We start from the raw sequence: 14,753 nt of genomic DNA, 5'->3' as shown, positions 1-14,753 counted from the left end.
TTGTGAGGTACAGTGAACAGAGCAATGGATCAGGAACTGAGAACCAGAGCTATTGGCCCAGATTTTGTCATTTGTTCACTCATTCAGCCCATAAATATTTACTGAGTGCTTACCATGGGGCTAGGCTCTGTGCTTCAGAGACACGATCCTGGCCTGCATGGAATTTACTAGCAGTAGCTGTGTGACCTGTGGAAGTTACTTTACCTCTCTGGGTCTCATGCTTGCCATTTGTCAAATGGTGGCAAATCTATTTATATCCTAATTATGAGAATTCTATGAGGGAATGCAGGGGCAAGAGACTTGCAACTGTGACTGCTCTCTATTATCGTCCTGTATGTAATGGTTACATGAATAGCTTGTGATCACTTGAAAATTATGTCTGAAGCCTATTTCAATGGCGCTGAGCATGTTCTCCCATTTTCCTTCCTTACTTGTTGGCACACCAACCAAGAGTGAGTCAGAAGGACAGAGAGTTGTTATACTGGGCTGAAGCATTACAGGGAATGGCACTCCACTTCGTGTTCTCACATGGATTGGATTTCAGACATGGTTCCTGTTATGGGTTAATTTGTGTCCCTCAAAAAGATATGTTGAGGTCGTAGCCCTGGGTACGTGTGAATGTGACCTTATTTGGAAATAGGATCTTTGCAGATATAATCAAGTTTAACTAATGTCATTAGGGTGGGCCCTAATCCAATATGACTGGTGTCCTTATAAGAGGAGGGAAATTTGGACATAGACACATACACAGAGAGAATGTCATGTGAAGACACACGCAGACACGGAGGGAGGAAGGCCATGTGAAGATGGAGGCAGAGATTGGAGTGATGCAGCCACAAGTCAAGGCATGCCTGGGGCTACCAGAAGCTGGAAGGGACAAGAAAGGATCCTTCCCCAGAGGCTTGATTTCAAACTCCTAGCTTCTGGGACTGTGAGAGAATAAATTTATGCTCTTTTAAGCCACCCAGTTGGTGGTAATTTGTTACAGCAGCCCTAGCAAACTAATATAGTCCCCAGACAGAAATAGCCCTAACACGTACTTCCCTCTGCCCTCCAGGTACTCATGGTGTCCTTTCCTCTTCTCTACATGAATCCATATGAAAATGATGCCTTGACTCCAGTGCCTAAGAATGTGGGTCTCCAGAATGGCAGAAGAGCTTGTGCAGAATACTGAATTCCATTTTGTGTTTTTCAAACAAGTCAAAATGAAAGGCAAAAGTACCCCCATTACCTTCTCTGCTCTCAAGTTTGATGGAAAATAGTAAGAGCAGCTACTGCTGCTAGCCCACAGCATGGAGACCATCTTGGGAAAGCCATGGAGTCCATTTTGGACCCTGATAAAGGCCAGTGGGGCTTGCAGGAGAGCCGACCTCATCTAAGGTTTCCAAGCACTGCAAAGTATCACTGTGCTTTAGAGCCAAGCTGCCAGCCAGAGGCTGCTGTCCTAGCAAAGAGGCATCCCTTCTGTGGGACAAATGAGTGATTCACTTAATCAATATATATGTACTATTTCGAAAATCACTATTTGGCAACCACCATAGTAATAACCGATTTAGGGAAGAGTCAACAATGAATCTTAAAACTAGTGAGTGAAAGTTTTCTGAGAAACATGGTATTCATGTAGTCTCAAAGTACCTCCCAATACATTAGTTATTAAGTACAAAAAGAAAAACAGTATCTTTACAGTGGAAAAACCTGGCAGACATCATCTTAACCAAGGAATCAAAGTTAACATCACCAAAATTCATTGTATGCCTTTTTAATGTTTTACTCCTGCCAAAAAGGCATAACCTCCCATCATGAGGACACATCAGGCAAACCCAATTTGAGGGACATTCTACAAAATAACTGGCCTGTACTCTTCCAAAATGTTGATGTCATGAAAGACAAAGAAAGGTTGAGGGCTGTTCCAGGTTTAAGGAGATTTAACAGAATTAAGAGACGTGACAACCAAATACAACAGGTGATTCTAGACTGGAACACGGACTAGGCAAAAACCAGCTATGAAGGACATTCTTGGGACAATGAACAAAATTTGAGTATGACCTGTAGATTCTATAATAGTATACTGTATCAGTGTTATATTTCTTGAATTTGCTAACTTTACTGTGTTTATATAACAGAATGTTCTTAGGAAACACACATTGAAGTATGAGGGAGCAATAGGACAGGATGTCCGCAACTTACTCTCAAGTGTTTTAGAAAAAAATGTGTGCGTGCATGTGTGTGTGTGTGTGCGTATGCGCGCGCGTAGAGAGACAATGGTAAATGTAATAAGATGCTAACGATAGATAAATCTTCATCAAGAGTATGTGAAATTTCTTTTTACTACCTTTGCATATGATCTTCTGTAAGTTGAAAATATCTTGAATTAAAATTTTAAAAATATATTATTTTGAGCATTTAACCATAGTGCCTGATGCTGTGCTAGGTATGATATTCAAGGGAGAACAAGACATGGTCTCTGTCTTTAACCCAGAAGCTCATGGTCTGGGGCTGGCAGGACAAAAAAGAGGCCAGCACAATTCAGTGTGGTAAAGGATGGCACAGAGGAGGTGTGCTAAACCCAGACTTCCTAGGGTGAGTGGGTTGCGGAAGGCTCTTTACAGATGAGGTAAAGGAGAAGCTTAATGTTGGGGGAACTAATTAAGTTTGGGGTGCCAATAGGACATGCAAGCAGAGCTGACCAACAGACTGTGGGTTATAGACAAGAGGTGCCTCCTGAGGACAGACAACAAGGTCTGGATTAGCAGGTGTCAGGGGCCAGGCCAAAATCACTATAGCCTCTGAGGTAACATAAGAAGTGCAGGCATAAGCAAAAACACCTGAAGCTGAAAGGTTGAACACAAGTGTGCTTACTGATGACTTAGGATGAACTTTGTGGTGCGAAAACTGAATGTCCTAGAGACATCAGCCCCTAGATTGATAAATATCAATAGAAGTAGCCTGGATAAGGGCATGGCCCCAAATTAGCTAGGATTGCTAATAATAGACTGTGAGGCAGGAAGAGGACATTAAGTGATCATAAGAAACTAAAGAAGTGATTTTTCAAGAACAGGATGAGCTTTACCAGCAATAAGGATAAGGTAGTACCCAATTAACACACAACAGGATGGGGAGAGATTGTTGTTAATAGGAAAAATCCTGAGAACAGTGCTGGGTTCCACAATGAAGGGAAATCAGCAAGGCAGTACTGCTGTTTCAGAAGTCAATGGGGGAATGGGAATTTCCACTCAATTATTAGATATAAGAGCCAGGATGAGAAAGTACATGAATGTTCCTACCAAGGGCCTGGTGGGAGCTCATTTTTTTCCTTTCTTTGAAAACTTTTATATTATGGAAAATTTATAAAAATAATGAGAACAGCATTGGCTTAAGCCACATAAAACTGCCAAAATGTGACAATTTTTGACCCACAAAAATGGCAATTTCATGTTTCGAAAGAAAATGAACCCCCATATACCCATCACCCAGCTTCAGCGATTATTGACACATAATCAATTTCATTTCATCCAAATCCCCACCCATTACCCTGGCAAACTAATTTGAAGCAAATCTCTGGTGGGAGTTTTTGTTGTGCTTTTAAATAAATGATTTAATACCTATAAAAGAGATTCATATTACATATACATATGTATTATAATGTTTTTACTTAATTTTCTCAGTAAAGTAGTATATTCATGTGGCTCAAAATTCAAAAGATACATCCTGTTGTATACCTTTAATATATACAATTTTTATTTTGTAATTACACTTCCATACAGCAAAAAAACACACAAAAAACCAAAAAAAAAAACGTACAAAGCGAAAGGACAACAGCTCTCTTTCCTCAGAGGCAACCGACATTAACAGCTTTTTATGTATCCTTCCAGAGACGTTTTACGCATACGTTAGCAAAGAGATTGCAAACTATTCCCACTGATTTGTACCTTGCTTCTTCCAACTAACAAAATATTTTAGAGATCATTCCATATCAGCACATAAAGAGCTTCCTCTTTTTTCCAGCTACCTAGCATTCCATTTAAGAACCACAATTTATTTAACTAATCAAATCACTATTGGTGGACTTTTAGGCTGTTTCCAATCTGTTGCTGCTATAGACAGTGTCGCAATGACTCACCTTGCGCATTCATCTTGCATCAAAGCAAGTAAGTGTTTATATCTGTAAGAGAAATGCCTCAAGGCTGAATTGCTGGATGAAAAGGAACATGAACTTGTAATTTTGATAGATATTGCCAAATTGCCCTCAATCAGGTAGGAGTTATTTTAATGCCGTCTTCACCCTTTTATCATGCGCAGTTTTCTTGCTGCTCCTTTCTACTTCCTCCAAGGGCCCTGTAGGGGACCATTTCAACGTATCAAACTCAGAAACACCTCTCTGACCTCAGCCTCCTATGGGTCTCTCGCTACCACTCTGGCCACACGACCACCGGCCTGTTCTTCCTCCCCTTTCCTTGCCCAGAGGTCATCAGTAGCCTGCCAGCTTCCTTTCCTCCTTCCAAGCTGGCCCCATGATCAGCTGTCTTAGCCATGCTAGTGTTGAACGCTGGACTCACTCTCCCCATGACCTTCTGCAGTACCTGCTCTGCCAATCCCCAGCCCTGTGAAAACCCCACCATCCATTCTCTCCATCCCCCAGTCCCAGCCTGCTAACTATTGCTGGAGAAGGTCATGAGACTGGCTCTGCTACAAAGCCAGGCCAGTCAGCCTCAGCGGGGCCCCAAGGGCTGCGAGGCAGTCCTTTTATATATCTGTATCAAATTTCTCTCAGTGATTGTTCCAAATCCTCTCCCTCTCTTCAGGTCCCTTTCCCCACTCTCACCCCGACCTCTCAGTTGAGGGCCTAGCATTGGGTTTCAATGACAGGACCCAGGTCATCGAGCAGGAACTCCCTCGATTTTCTCGGCTCTTTACCCTGCCCTTCCTTGGCTCTCCGCATTTTCGCCTATGCCTGCACATCCCCCATCCCTCAGCCTCAAGAGAACAAGGGACTTCCTCCTCAAGGCTGCCTCTTCCACCTGGGCCCTTGACACTAAGTCCTCTTGCATTCTCCTGCACTTGGCCCCAGGGGCCATCCTCTTTCCCTTTGGGCAAGCTCTCCCTCCCTGCTAGTTTTTCCCTCTCAGCCTAAAAACACTTCCCCCCTCATATTGGTGTCACTGTTCCACACTACCAAGAAACTTTGAAAATTTAGTCATCTTTAAAATGACACAAGTAATTCATGCCTCCTGGCTTCACTTCTTCCTTCTAAGTCAGCCCCAAAATTTAACAGAAAACTCAGAAAATAATGATAAGTAAAAAGAAGAAAATAAAAACCACCCACAATCCCACCATGTAAGTGTTAATATTTTGGTGTATTTCTTTCCAATCATTTTATATGCACATATATTCATTTACGTATCTATATGTATTTTTTTCTTACAAAAGTGGATCATAGTACACAATGTGCTGTCATACTATATTTCAGACATCTTAGCTTTGCTATTTATTAGTTGTCTGATCCTGGTTAAGTAAATTAACATCACTGAGTCCATTTCCTCCTGTGTAAAATGAGGACTATTGTAGTAACCACCTTGCAGGGCTGTTGCGAGGATTCAATGAGATAAAAATATATAAAAACACTTATCAAAGTGCCTGACACATGGCAAGTTGAATTAATGTTAGCTATTATGATCTTCCAACGTCAATAAATATAGCTGTACATAATAATGTAATGAGTTCTGTCAGTGTTGTGTCTAATAGGAGTGACTAAAGCCCTGCAGTGACTCACCAGCACATATTCATTTGGTACATGAGCAAGTGTATCTGTGGGATAAACTCCTTAAAGCACAACTGCCGGTTCAAAAGCTCTGCACATTTGTAATTTTCATAGATATTGTCAAATTGCCCTTCCTCAAGTGGAAGTTACCATGATTTCTCTAACTTATCCCTTATTGATGAATATTGAGGCTGTTTTCAAATTTTTCACTGATACAAACCCAGACTGTGAAGAACATTCTTATAACTAAATATTTGCATGGATCCATGATTATTTTTTCAGGGCAAAGGAAAGAGTATGAGTAAATGCACAGAGATGGGGGAGCAAATGTTGTACATGGGAAACTGCTAGTATCAGTGACACACAGAGGGGAGAAGGACAAGAGGTGAGGCTGTAAATAAATTGGGACCAGACTATAAAGGACTGTGAATGCCACATTTATTCATTCAGTCAGTCACTAAATATTTAGTGACTATCTATTACAGGCCATGCACTGTTTTAGGCACTTTATCCACTTAGTGAACAAAATCAGAAAAAGATTCCTGCCCCGGGGGAGCTTACATTCTAGCGAAGAGATACAAACAATAAAAGTAATAAGTAAACTATAGACAGTGTTAGAAGGTGAAAAGAGAAAAGGGAAGGTAGAGCAGGCTAAAGGGGATCAGGAGTGCTGGGAGCAGAATTATTATATTATTGTAATATTATAATATATTGTTATTAAATATTAATAATTAATATTAATATTGCACAGTGCAATATTAAATAGAGTGGCTGTCCCATTGCAGAGTTTAAACTTATTCTAGTAATGAGGAATCACTGAGGTAGGCATTCATATATATTCATCATCATCTGTGCCATATCCACATACCACCTGATACTTGATACCTAATGATTTCTTTAAATCAACTTACCTTTCATGAATTAAATTTATTTTAAATGAAGTTTTATAACACCAGCATAAATGGAAACCCAGTATTGCATGCCATGAGGGCCTAGAAGGGGGTACTGGATGATACTAGGACTGGCCTCTTCCCTTCATTACAGAGACCAGCTAGTAAATAAGAACAATAACAACCAGCACTTTTAAAATTGTGTGCTTATTATTTGCCAGGTAGCTTAGCATTTTACATGCAGCAGATAATTAATTTTATCTTCACAGTAATTCTATGCTGTAGGTACCATTGTTGTTCCCATTTTTTAGGAGGAAATTTGGGCAAGTGATTAATTCTCCCAAGCCTCAGTTTCCTCCTAAATAAATGGGGACAATAATGAGGATACAGATTTAACACCTATCTTTCTCAAACTATTCCAAAAGTTGAAGAGGAAGAAACACCTCTAAACTCATTCTACAAGGCCAGCATCACCCTGATACCAACATCAGACAAAGACACTACCAGAAAAAGAGAATTACAGGCCAATTACAGGCCACTGATGAACATAGATGCAAAAATCCTCAACAAAATATTAGCAAACTGAATCCAACAACACATCAAAAGGGTCATACACCATGATCAAGTGGCGTTAATCCCAGGGATGCAAGGATGGTTCAATATCCACAAATCAATCAATGTGATAGACCACATTAACAAACTGAAGAATAGAAATCATATGATCATCTCAGTAGATTCAGAAAAAGCTTTTGACACAATTCAACATCCATTCATGATAAAAATTCTCAACAAAGTGAGTATAGAGGGAACATACCTCAACATAATAAAAGCCATATATGACAAACCCACAGCTAACATCATACTCAATGGTGAAAAGCTAGAAGCATTTCCTCTAAGATCAGGAATAAGACAAGGATGACCACTCTCACCACTTTTGCTCAACATAGTATTGGAAGTCCTAGCCACAGCCATCAGACAAGAAAAAGAAATAAAAGGAATCCAATTTGGAGAGGAAGAAGTAAAACTGCCACTGTTTGCAGATGACATGATACTACAGAATATCCTAAAGACAGCACCAAAAAACTATTAGAACTAATAAATGAATTCAGTAAAGTTGCAGGATATAAAATTAATACACAGAAATCTGTTGCATGGCTATGCACTAACAATGAATTATCAGAAAGAGAAATTAAGAAAACCATCCCATTTATAATTGCATCAAAAAGAATAAAATACTAGGAATAAATCTAACCAAGGAGGTGAAAGACCTATACTCAGAAAACTATGAGACACTGATGAAAGAAACTGAAGATGACACAAACAGATGGAAAGATATACCGTGTTCATGGGCTGGAAGAATTAATATTGTTAAAATGACCACTCTCTCCAAGGCAATCTACAACTTCAATGCAATCTCTATCAAAATACTAATGACATTTTTCACAGAACTAGAACAAATAATTCTAAAATTTGTATGGAAACACAAAAGACCCCAAATACCCAAAATAATTTTGAGAAAGAAGAACAAAGCTGAAGGTACCACACTCCTTGCTTTCACACTACGGTACAAAGCTTCAATAATCAAAACAGTATGATACTGGCACAAAAACATACACATAGATCAATGGAGTAGAATAGAGAGCCCAGAAATAAACCTACACATATATGGTCAATTAATCTATGACAAAGTAGGTAAGAATATACAATGGGGAAAAGACAGCCTCTTCAATAAATGGTGTTGGGAAAACTGAATAGCTACATGCAAAAGAATCAAACCAGACTGACTACTTTCTCACACCATATATAAAAATAAACTCAAAATGGATTAAAGACTTAAATGTAAGACCTGAAACCATAAAACTCTTAGAAGAAAACATAGGCGTATGCTGTTGACATCGGTCTTAGAAATATTTTTTCAGATATGTCTCCTCAGGCAAGGGAAACAAAAGCAAAAATAAACAAATGGGACTACATCAAACGAAAAAGCTTTGTACAGTGAAGGAAACTATCAACAAAACGAAAAGCTGCCTAATGAATAGGAGAAGATATTTGCATATGATATATCTGATAAGGGGTTAATACCCAAAATATACAAAGAACTCATACAATTCAACATCAAAAAAACTCCAAACAACCTGATTTAAAAATGGGCACAGGATCTGAATAGACATTTTTCTAAAGAAGACATACAGAAGGCCAACAGGTACATGAAAAGATGCTCAATAGCACTGATCACCAGGGAAATGCAAATCAAAACCACAATGAAATATCACCTCACACCAGTTAGAATGGGCATCATCAGAAAATCTACAAACAATAAATGCTGGACAGGGTGTGGAGAAAAGGGAACCCTCTTGTACTGTTGGTGGGAATGTAAATTGATACAGCCACTATGGAGAACAGTAGGGAGGTTCCTTAAAAAACTAAAAATAGAACTACCATACGACCCAGTAATCCCACTCCTGGGCATATACCCTGAGAAAACCATAATTCAAATAGAGTCATGTACCACAATGTTCATTGCAGCACTATTTACAATAGCCAGGACATGGAAGCAACCTAATTGTCCATCGATAGATGAACGGATAAAGATGTGGTATATATACACAATGGAATATTACTCAGCTATAAGCTGTGGCATAGCACAGGGAGATCAGCTTGGTGCTTTGTGACCACCTAGAGGGGTGGGATAGGGAGGGCGGGAGGGAGTCTCAAGAGGGAGGGAATATGGGGATATATGTATACATATAGCTGATTCACTTTGTTGTGAAACTAACAGCAGAAACTAGCAAAACATTGTAAAGCAATTATACTCCAATAAAGATATAAAAAAATTTTTTTTAAACTTTAAAAAAAAAGATTGAAATCTTGCCATTTACGACAACATGGATGGACCTAGAGGGTATCGTGCTAAGTGAAGTAAGTCAGATAGAGAAAGACTACCGTATGACTTCACTTAGATGTGGAATCTTAAAAACAAATGAACAATCAATCATAACAAAACAGAAATAGAGTCATAGATACAGATAACAAACAGGTGGTTGCCAGAGGGGAAGGTGGGTTGGGAGGCTGAGTAAAATAGGTGAGGGAGACTAAGAGGTACAAGCCTTCAGTTACAAAATAAATGAGTCACAGGGAACTAACATAGTGTTGTAGGTCAATTATAGTTCATTTTTTTAAAAAGGAAAATAACCTAAATGCCCCCAAATGAGGGTCTAATTGAAGAAATTATATACTTATAGCTTCTAGTCAGAGTTTATAATAACATAAAAAACTTTTAAGATTTTAAATAAGTAAAACAAAACACATAAAATTATATATACAGCATGATCACAAAAATATTTCAAAAATACGCATAGAAGAAAAGACTGGAAGGAAGTACATCAAAATATTGTTGATTACCTTTGGGAGTTAAGACTATTAGTAAATTTTTAATCTTGTAGTTCTTTGACTTTTCCAATTTTTCTATGAGTATTTATTATAAAATATAAACTTTTAAAAAAACTTTTAAAATTTTATTTATTTTTATTTTTTAAAAAAGGCAATATAGGAGAGGAGGGCCCATGGCTTCTGCTTACTCCATGTCGTGCTTGGGGGAGACTTGGAGAGGGGACAGGAAGGGAACAGAAGCTCCCAGCTACATCATCCCCTGACCACCAACCCCACAAAATCCAATGATTGAGGTTAGAGCTAGATTACTGCTTTAAAATACAAACACCTCCCCTCAGAGTTAAATTTATTGGTCACTTTAATTTTCCTGCGAAGAACTTTAATCAGAATGTCCAAACTGATTACAGACTCGCTAGGATGGGAGTTTTGATTAGAAGAGGGGAAGAAGATGAACCTCTGGAGCATCAGCCCCGGCCCCTTTTGGAAGAGGGCAGACCTGGAAGGTACCAGCAGAGGGAGGGAAGGCTGGCACTTGGGCAGCTGGAGGGAAAGAGGCAACAGAAAGCAAGGTGGGACAAAACTAAAGACAAGCTATCAACTTCGGTTGTCTCTAATTCAAGTCCTTTGGGGAAAGAAACAATATAAATACAATAAATAATACATCAGCAGAGAGACAGTGCCTAGTTTCTGTTAACATGCTTAGTCTCTGAAAGTGTAGTACTGCTATTCAACTTCCTGAGAAGTGAGCTTTGTTTCTAAAAAAAAAAGCCACTTTCATTCGTAAGAAATAATATGGGACTTTGAACCACTCAACCTAAGAATCTGAACCCGAGATATATCTTTTCCTGGTTTCAGTTATCATTGAATAATGAGATTCCCATAAAGTCACAGAGATAAAGCCAGGTTCCCTGAAAGGCTTACAACCAAGAAAAGTTCAATATAATATAGTAATGCAGTCCTTCAATATTTGATTTCTAAAGGGAAGATGAATCTTTGAACGGAGTAAATAATAATATTTTTAAATAGCTTAGAGAAAATTGGAGACTGAAGAAAAGCTTCTCATGGAAACAAAAAAACTAGGAGCAGAAGGGTTATATCTCTGGGGCTTCCCTGGTGGCGCAGTGGTTGAGAATCCACCTGCCAATGCAGGGGACGCGGGTTCGAGCCCTGGTCTGGGAAGATCCCACATGCCGCGGAGCAGCTGGGCCCGTGAGCCACAATTACTGAGCCTGTGCGTCTGGAGCCTGTGCTCGGCAACGAGAGGCCGCGATGGTGAGAGGCCCGCGCACCGCGATGAAGAGTGGCCCCCGCTTGCCACAACTAGGGAAAGCCCTTGCACAGAAACGAAGACCCAACACAGCCATACATACATACATACATACATAAAAAGAATGTAAGCAGACAAGAATAGCATTAAAAAAATAAATAAATAAATAAATAAATTTTTAAAAAAAAGAAGGGTTATATCTCTGACATAGAGCAAGCATTGCCTAATGACCCCCAATAGTCCTCAAATGTGATATTATGTGGGTCCTATGTCACGAAGGAAAACAGTATTGGATCTGTTTGTTGCAGACCATCTACGATGGGATAGACATCCCTAAAGGCAAGTACACCACCCCTGCTTTCACAGTGTAGGAAAGGAGACAGCAAAATCCTTTAGTTGATAGCCTGGTGAATGCGGTACCACATTTTCTAGTACACAAATAGCTTCCTTCTCCTGCCCAACACTTGAGGAGTCCCAGACAAGACTCAGACGACCCTGGCACTTCTGCTGGAGTTCCTGTTTGGTAAAGTGAAATTAGCAAAGCTTGTTGCTTGGTAACATGTGCTCTATTAAATGCTTGGATCTTGGGTATGATGAAATAGACCAAGTACATCCACTATTTTGTTTTGCTTTTTTTTTTCTTTCTTTCTTGTCACCAAGATCCAAAGGCTAATACCATGCTTCATATCTTTCCAGGTACCCACAACCCCCTAACCAACAGGACACTGGCAAATGCCTATGAAAGTCAGACTCTTCTCCTGCCAGTAGGTGAGGGAGTTTGGGAGCCTACATACACATTTAGCATGTCACTGAGACTTTAGCAGGCCATAGATTCTCTTGAACTGACTATGATTTATCTATGAATTTATCTTGAAGTTATCTAAAAGGAGTGGGAAGTTATATGATGCTATTCCTGAGAATCTCAGAAGCCTCTGGAGAAAGTCAAGTCAGTTTATTTTCTAAATCAAATAGGATTATCTTTTGAAGGAAGTATTCCCTTTAGCTGATCATTTTAAACAGTAATGAATAATTGCATTTGGCCAAATACCAAAACCCAAGATATACAAGGTAAATTCTTTGAAAACAAATATAATCTGATGAGCATTTTTGATAAAATAAATATTTAAACATATTTCCTCACTCTCATTGATGGCTTTCTTATCTCAAGCAACATTTAACACAACAAATCCTTTGGAAAAATAGGATTTCAAAATCAAAATATTATTTAAACAAACTACATACATGAGGCACATAAATGAACATGCATTGCTGGTAGGAATATAAAATGGTAAAATTACTTTGGAAATCAGATCGGCAATTTCTTATAAAGTTAAACATGCACTCGCCATATAATATAGCAATCCTACTAGGTATTTACTTAAGAGAAATTAAAATACACATCTACACAAAAGCTTAAACACAAATATTCATAGCAGCTTTATCTGTAATAACCCCCAACCGGAAACAACCCAAATGTCCATCAAAAGGTGAATATACATACAATGAAACACAACTCAGCAATAAAAAGTAATTAAGTACCGATACAGGAAGCAACATGAATGGATTTCAAGGACATTCTAAGCAAAAGCAACAAGACACAAAAGAGTATATACTGTATGATTTTATACATATATATGAAATTCTATAGAAGAGAAATCTAATCTATAGTGATGAAGAAAAGGAGATCAGTGGTAACCTAGAGCCAGTGGTAGGAGTAGAGGAAGATTAACTATAAAGAGTCAGTGGACATTTTCTGTGACAATGGAAGTGGCTATATCTTGACTGCAAGCTTAAAATAGGTGAAACTTATAGTAAGTGTGTAAATTATATCTCAACAGAGTTGATTTTTAAAATAGCATAAATGAAAACTCTTCAAAAGTTGAAAATTTAAAGTTATATCTGCTTAGCAAGTGTAAGTATTAAGTATCCTGTGCAAATTGTGTACCAAGATGCAGTCTCTACAATTAGGAAACTACTCTCTTGAAAAAACTAAGCACATAGGAACATATGCATGGTGGAAGGCATTGGGCCCAATGCTATTTGGAGCTGGTATATACAGTTAACCAGGTTCTTTTAAATAGTGCCTACCATGTGGAAGGATTGGCAAAAGGAATAAAAGGAAAGGATTCATTAGGCTGGAAAGGAGACCAATATACACTAGGTTGGTTGGGAGATCTGGGATCAGATCAATGACAAGAAATGATATTCCAGTACATCACCATGAACCCTGGCTTGTCACTGTCATCTTGTGAGGTGCCTCTCAGTAAGGAGGCCAATTAATGTGGATGCAGCTTGACCTTATCTAAAAACTGGTACCAAATAACTGGGACAAACAGTAGAAAATGGTATAGGACAAGAGGTTCTTCAGATTCCTTGGCCAGACTACAGGGAATCCCTTGCCCTCCGCATCAGTGTGGAAGCTCTCTCATTCTCCTTTCAGTGTTTGGTAAAAAATTCTACTAAGGTTTTAATAAATGCAGGAGATCAGATGAGGAACATATCTGGAATATTTTATTCATCTATATAGCTTTAGAAATTAAAAGATGGGAAAAATAGATAATTGAGTATCTCTCATATATAATCTTAGGATAGGATTCAGAGTACAGTCACACCACACTGGGAAATATTCTGAAATCACTTTTTTAATCAGAGGGATCTAATAATATCACAGTCTTTAAGGAACTGATAATGAAATGTGAAAAACAAGTGTGGAGTGTTGTGGTCATTTCTGGGTGCCACACTTGAAGGATATTGACAAACTTGAGGCTAATGGCCAGGATGGTAACAAGGCCTGGAAACCATCTCAGAGAAAAAAAGACTAGAATGGAAACCTTGAGGAGAAAAGATCTGTCTAGACGTGGTAGCTGTTGCCAAGCATCTGAAAGTCTACATCTATGGGAGAGGTGATAGACTTTGCCTATTTTGTGGCATTCCCTATGACAAATTAAGACCAAAGGATGGAAGACAGACTTTAGTTCAATATCTGGGGGAATTTTTGAATGAGTAGAACTTTCCAATAGTTGATAGGCTCTTTGACTCTCCTTCAGTGAAAATTCAAATAGAAGTAAGTGAAGAATCCAATAGCAGTAAGGGAGTGCTGATCCTCTTATCCTGTCCCTCACATAATTAATAACTGCATATGAGTTTCTATAACATATTTAACTTCTATTATTTCTTGATTATACAAGTAACAGATATGCCATGTGCAAAAAATTGAAAATACAGACAAGCAAAGGGAGATGCAAATGAAAACAAAATCATGCATCTTCCCATCTCCCAGAGACGTAAACATTTTGGCATATAGCCTTACAGACTTTTTTCTGTTATAGATCCCTATAAAATATATACATATACTTTTTAAAAACAGAAATGAGATCCCATTAATCACACTGCTTTTTTACTTTATGATACAGTGTAAACATCTTTTCATATCAAGTAATATATGACC

The 14,753-nt window shown here is 38.5% G+C and overlaps 1 pseudogene; it reads right to left on the bottom strand.

Annotated features, from left to right (window-relative positions):
* Positions 1-10,502: 10,502 nt before the first annotated feature.
* Positions 10,503-14,753, bottom strand: part of LOC133081903 (P2R1A-PPP2R2A-interacting phosphatase regulator 1-like) — a 54,026-nt pseudogene continuing 49,775 nt past the window's right edge.

The sequence above is a fragment of the Eubalaena glacialis genome, chromosome X (genome assembly GCF_028564815.1).
Source record: "Eubalaena glacialis isolate mEubGla1 chromosome X, mEubGla1.1.hap2.+ XY, whole genome shotgun sequence".
Taxonomy (NCBI): domain Eukaryota; kingdom Metazoa; phylum Chordata; class Mammalia; order Artiodactyla; family Balaenidae; genus Eubalaena; species Eubalaena glacialis.
Note: the sequence above shows the minus strand (reverse complement) of the source record. Positions and strands in the feature narration are given on the sequence as shown.